Source organism: Arachis ipaensis, chromosome B04 (genome assembly GCF_000816755.2).
Source record: "Arachis ipaensis cultivar K30076 chromosome B04, Araip1.1, whole genome shotgun sequence".
Taxonomy (NCBI): Eukaryota; Viridiplantae; Streptophyta; class Magnoliopsida; order Fabales; family Fabaceae; genus Arachis; species Arachis ipaensis.
In genome coordinates this window covers 123051729-123058988 of record NC_029788.2, presented here as the reverse complement: position 1 = coordinate 123058988, position 7260 = coordinate 123051729, and positions in this window count along the sequence as shown.

Here is a 7260-nt window from a genome sequence, read left to right as displayed (position 1 = left end):
TTTAGTTGGTAGTTTAGTTGGTGGTTTATTTATGTTAGTGATTTTTGTTAGTTGTTTAGCATGCGGTTTTAGTTGGTGGTTTATTTATGTTAGTGGTTTTTGTTAGTTGTTTAGCATGCGGTTTTAGTTGGTGGTTTTATGTTAGTGGTTTTGTATGCGGTTTTGTTGATGGTTTATGATGGCGGTTTATTTTGGTGGTATTGGAAGTGGTTTATTATGTGATTTTGTGTGCGGTTTATGATAGTGATTTTGCATGTGGTTTTCGTAAGTGGATTTGTATGCGGTTTATGTTAGCAGTTTGAGCATGTGGTTTTGCAGCCGGTTTGTTATATTGGTTTTGCATGTAGATTCTGTTAGTGGTTTCCATTAGTGGTTTCTGGTGTTGGTTATTTTTGTCACTGGTATTCTACGTGGTTCTAATAATGCGGTGCATGTAATGCGCAGCCACAGCGATGCATCAGGAGCATGCGGCGGCAGCAGGGCATGCGACTCGATGAGCGGTATGTTCCGTACTTGCAGATGGCCGGATTATACCATCTTGCGAGGCTGAACGATAGATGGTTCCGGTTAGATGAGCCCCTTGTCAGTGCCTTCGTCGAGCGGTGGCGTCCGAAGATGCACACCTTCCATATGCCGTTCAGAGAGTCCACGATCACACTTCAGGACGTGGCGTACCAGTTGGGGTTGCCAGTGGACGGGCGTTATGTCAGCGGTTGCCTTACAGATTTCCAGATATACATCCAGGGTGGCCGTCCAGCTTGGGTGTGGTTCGAGGAGTTGCTTGGAGTGATTCCTCCTCTGAGCTAGGTTCAGAAGTTCGCAGTAAACTGCACTTGGTTCCAGGAGATTTTTGGAGAGTGCCCTGAGGGAGCCGATGAGGAGACTGTGCGACGCTTTGCTCGACTAGTGCGAATGCAACAGGGAGTATGTTGGAGTTCCCGTCCTGTGCAATCACGACAAGCAACGTTCCCCCATACTTACCATACAGATGTGTGCCGTCAATACTAACCAGCGGCTTGCAATGATGGAATGCCTCGATACACGGTGAAAACGTCCAGAACAGTCTGTGAAAATAAGCTTGAGACTCGTCTAGCTGTCCACCAACTCGAACAGGGCTCATCCTAAGGACTGCAACAGTACCAGGCATCGTCAACTAGACTCCTAACACCCACCTGGGGAGCTCATTGTACGACTCATCCCAGTCACCATAGATGAGGGCAATAGCCTTCTGCTTCGCCAACCAGACTCTCCTGTACGTCGGCCTAAACCCAAAGTGTGCGGTCGTGGCATTTAGGAGCACCTTGATGCTGACGGATGCATCAGCCCTAACCATTGGCATAATGAATGCCGATATCACATGATAATCCAAACTCCTGTGGTCGCTGGAGATGGAGGTGGCAAGACAGGTATGAGGTCTATTGTACCGTTTGACCTCCCAAATGCCCTTGCGCTGCCGGAGACTCAGCCGAATCAACCATGTGCACCCATTCCCGAACTCAGAACACTTGCCCACATACCGGCGATAGTCAGACTCCACTACCTTGTACTGTACCCCTCGGTGGATGCTGTAAGTCTTCACACTTAACAGGGCCTCATCTTTATCCTGAAATTGCTAACCAACCTGGAACTCTGTCAGACCAGCAGTCCCTTCCGCATGTCTAGCTCCAAATCCAGCAGGCTGCCCAGAAACCCCCTCCTGCCTCATGGCATCCAAGTCCAAAGAGGAAAAATGTGGTGGATACTGCTGTGTGCCAGAGCTAGAACCACCTCCCGCCCCGGCAGGCTCACTCGCTCCAATATCATCGCCACTGTCATCATCAATCATATCCGGCTCGACATCATCGTCCTCTGGATCACCCAGCAATCCCTCTTCAACCCCAGGCGGTGCAACGCACTGTAAAGAGGTCGGCAGAAATTCTCCTGTTCCGACCTCGTCGCCTACACTGCCATTGAGATCAACAGCGAACGAAGGGGAGGCGACAGGTTGGACGGGTGGCTCGTACGCAGGGACGGAAGAAGAAGCAACGGCAGGTATGGAGCTAGAACCGGCTGCCGTGGCTAAAGTGGTGGTATTCCGGTTCGAACCCCCTAAGCTGGATACCACATCAACCAACTTTGCCAACAGTTCTGGTGTCCTCACTTCTGGAAACTGCCGGCGACAATGAAACATGACCTGCAAGTCCTCATCACTCCCGATCGTGAAACAATCATACTTCATGGTTTCCTGGAGCACCGTGATTGGAATGCGATAGAAAAACTTCTTAACCCGCTTCGCATCTTCCAGACCAAGTTTCAGCAGTACAGACCTAACAAGGTCATCATAGCTCGTCGTAGGCCTCACGATAATACAGAGAGGATCCTTATGGGTGAACTTCACACCGGAACGAGTTTTCCTCTTAATCGATCCTTTGTGGTAAACCAACACTACAAAACTCTCCTCACTAGCCATCTTACCCCTCTAATGAGAGCAACTCACGTTTACAACCATATATATACAGGTCTGGTGCTCACTAATTCGAACCAGCCTAGTTCGAAATATGGTTTGTGTAATTCGAACCAACCTGGTTCGATTACTTTGGGAAGCTTCCACTCATATAATTCGAACTCATCTAGTTCGAATTATGTATGTTCTTAGTTCGAACCAATCTAGTTCGAATTAGTCTGAATTTCGCTAAACAATTCGAGCTAATTCGGTTCGAATTATATACAAAGGCAATTCGAACTAAGCTGGTTCGAATTGCATAGAGAAGTGCTTTGGTTGATTGATGAAGTAATTTTCAACTTGGCGGATTTACGTAATTTCTGGCCTCCCTTAACTTATTAATTAGTTTCAACATTTGATGAGCTATTTTTCGGAGTATATCATCGATTCTATCCCAGACATTTGTATTCTAACTTCAAGAAGAGATTTTTAAAACTCAAACTAAAGCGCTCATGATGTGTAATTGACGACAGGNTTGATTTATATTTCATGTAACTAAAGTTAGATACTTAGTTTAAGTTAATTATTTTTTAAAATTATTCGAAGAGTTACTTAGTGAAAAATTAATTTAGAGTAAACTTTGGATAGATACAAATTGGTAAGGTGGTAGCTTCTTTGATCGACAGAAAAAGTATATGTACGGAGACTTCGACCTTTTTTAATTTCTGCAAATATTTTTGTCTGTAACTATTGAAAAATATTTTTAAGTAGTTTCTGACATTTTTAAAAGTTAGACCGATCAATCTCTCCATTCAAATAACAGAAAAATCTGACGTGGCTCCCGTAATGCTTGTCACGTGTATGTGTGTGTCACGCGTACGCGTCGTTATGAATTCAGCAAATTCTCATTTTTTTTCATAATTCTCCATTTTACATGTTTTTTTTCCATTTCTTTTAAGTCATTCTTGTCTTCAAAACTTTAAATCACTCAAACAAATATATCAAGACATCGAATGAAAGAAAAATAAATTAAATTATGGTAAATCTAATAAAAATATTGTAGTCATTTTTTATAAAACAAATCTTCCTTCAATTAATTTGCCTTCTACTATTAAATTTTCAAGAGAAAATTAATTTATATGTATTACGAAGGAGAGAAAGAAAAAATGTATTTAAAGCGGATACGGGAGAACATTAAGAGAAATGGTGAAAACTAATCACCAATTATACGATATGATTCTGAAATTAGGACTTTTTTTTTAGTGGTAAAACTAGCTTAGTGATTTACTTATTCTGAAATTAAGTTTTAAATTTATTGAAAACCAAAATACAAATTATAAAATTCTAAAATGTATGCAACTCAAATTACTCTACTTAACTAAATAAAATATGAAATGCAAAATTGATTTTATTTATAATTTTATTAAAAATACAACTTAAAGAAGAAAAGTGATTGAATGCATGTTATTGTAGTACTGGTAATATATATGGAAATAGATTTTCTTAAATTTTTTTGGTAAGATGTAATTTTTTATCGTTTAATATTTTTATTTTTTAATTTTATTTAAAAAATATAAAATGAAGAACCACGTTAAATTTATACTAAAATCAACTATTAAAATTAGTCATTAATATAAAATACACATAAAAATATAAAATACACATAAAAAATTAGTGAAACTATATATATATATTTTTACATAAATATATGATGACTGATTTTAGTGTACAAATAGCTTTTTTATAAAATGAGAGATCATACTTTATTTTTAGGGCAATTTACGCATCTAAATTGTTTGACCCCTAATATTACGCAAATACATTGTTTCCAAATTTAATACGCAAATGCATTGTTTCACTATTTTATGTAAACCGCTACTGGCAGTAGCGGTTTACAGATGTGCATAAACCGCTACAACCAGCCGCAGTTTATGTGTGTGAGTGTGTGAGTGTAAACCGCTGCTGCCAGCAGCGGTTTACGTGCGTGTGTATGTGACTGTAAACCGCTACTGGCAGTAGCGGTTTACGTGCGTGTGTATGTGACTGTAAACCGCTACTGGCAGTAGCGGTTTACGTGCGTGTGTATGTGACTGTAAACCGCTACTGGCAGTAGCGGTTTACGTGCGTGTGTATGTGACTGTAAACCGCTACTGGCAGTAGCGGTTTACGTGCGTGTGTATGTGACTGTAAACCGCTACTGGCAGTAGTGGTTTACGTGCGTGTGTGAGTGTGCGTGTATGTGTGTATACTATTTAAATAATATTATAAATAAAAAATTTAATTTATCATTTCACAATATAATTTAAAAAATATAAATATGCATCTAATAAATTTTTTATTTGTATTTATTATTAAAATGAGATTAAATAGCAAATCAAAGAGTGAGTGTTCACAGAGTACTAAAATATATAAACTAAGACTAATTTTTTTTTTATCTTCATCCCTTCTAAAACTCATGAATGATAAAATAATTTATTTTTAGTAAAGAATTCACTAAAGCATACTCTTTTTCTTTAAAAATTACTTCATTTTTTATCCATATAAATCATATGATTGCAAAAAATATATACTCCGTTTTCTTTCTCTCAATTTTTTTGTAACTTAATTTAGCATAAACAAACATTTTTTCTAATCAACGTAAACCGCTAGAGGAACACAGAAACCGCTAAATTAAGTTACAAAAAAATTGAGAGAAAGAAAACGGAGTATATATTTTTTGCAATCATATGATTTATATGGATAAAAAATGAAGTAATTTTTAAAGAAAAAGAGTATGCTTTAGTGAATTCTTTACTAAAAATAAATTATTTTATCATTCATGAGTTTTAGAAGGGATGAAGATAAAAAAAAAATTAGTCTTAGTTTATATATTTTAGTACTCTGTGAACACTCACTCTTTGATTTGCTATTTAATCTCATTTTAATAATAAATACAAATAAAAAATTTATTACATGCATATTTATATTTTTTAAATTATATTGTGAAATGATAAATTAAATTTTTTATTTATAATATTATTTAAATAGTATACACACATACACGTAAACCGCTACTGGCAGTAGCGGTTTACACTCACACACACATGCACGTAAACCGCTGCTGCCAGTAGCGGTTTACACTCACACACACGCACGTAAACTGCTGCTGGCAGCAGCGGTTTACACTCACACACTCACACACATAAACCGCTACTGCCAGTAGCGGTTTACATAAAATAGTGAAACAATGCATTTGCGTATTAAATTTGGAAACAATGTATTTGCGTAATATTGAAGGTCAAACAATTTAGATGCGTAAATTGCCCTTATTTTTATAAGATTGATTACAGAAATATATAAAGGTGTTTGTTATGATGCCTAAAAATTATTGTTTAATTGGTGAAAAAAGTTAAATAATAAAAATTAAAAAAACTTAAATATTTAAAATTATTATAAAAATTAAGTTAAACAAAAAGTTAAACATTAAATAAAAGATACCATAAAATTGACCATATATAAAATGAGGGCAAGTGCTATCATGTAGATAAAAAATATTATCTCCATGTATAGATGACACATGTAGGTTTATAATGAAACTAACTTATAGTGCATTCTACTGAAGGGAAACAAATTTCTTAACAATGGACCTTACTAAAAAGTAGACTTATAGCTAGTATATGATATCACACGTATAATCGTCATTAGGATTGATGAAAAATAATTAAGTGTATAACTTTTTTTTTTCCTTATTTTGGGCCTGGATACTTAAGTTGTTAAAAATTTTAATAAAAAATTAAAGAAAAAAAAAAACAACTATTGTAGAGGAAGAAAAATTGAAAACGGCGTCGTTCTCCAACACCTTTTTCCCTACCGCATCCCTTAATAAATTCCCTAATCTATTATGTGATTACCGACCCCTGTCGTAAAGCCTCAAGTAACGTCTCTCTCTATCGCCGGCGACAAAAGCAGCAGGTCCCAGAGTTGTTGTCGTCGTCGTCGCTCTTTGTCTGTCACCGTTAAGCACTCAGTCGTGTGCCTTCTGTTCGGTATCTTCCCTAGAAGCAGCACATCCTGGAGTAGGACGTCAATATCGTATGCTTGCATGGAGTCTCGTCGACAGCAGCTGATCCCCGATGTGCTTAGTTCCAACAAATTTTTCTAATATTTGTTGCTGAATTGTGTCGCTGTAATTCATCTATGCAACTTCATTTTGGTTGCTGAAAGTTGATGTTGTTGCTAAAATATGATTGATTTAATTTATTTTTTGTCGCTGAAAATAATGACTGAGTGGAATTTTGTATTGGTTATCATGACTCATGACTGAACCTTGAAGCTGTTGCTAAGTTGAAAAATTTATATGAAAATATTTTAGTTGCTGCACCTTTATAGCACGTCACCTCTCTATAACTGATGGGCATAACACATTCTGGATCTCCATAACTAAAAATTTTTGCCACAATTCACTTCAACAATTTTTTATCCCGCTACAAAGAATAAATCAAATAAAAAATTAACTATAACTTAATTATAGAGTTATAAGTAATAAAAGGTTATAATAGTCTAAAATAATATTAAATAAAACAGTATTAAAAGTACTATAAAGTATGGATTCTAATTTCATTTTATTTTATTTTTGTATAGTTTTGTAAAATCAATCATTATAAAGTTTATGTATTGTATTTTATTGTAATTCTCTTGTAATATAAACGATTCATCATTGATCTTATTAGTGAATTAGTGAGCTAACCACTAGACCAACTCAACTACAAGGCGGGATTCGAACCTCCGACATTTACTTAAGCGAACTAGTGAGCTAACACTAGATCAACTCAACTTAGTTGTGTGGTTCTAGTTTATTA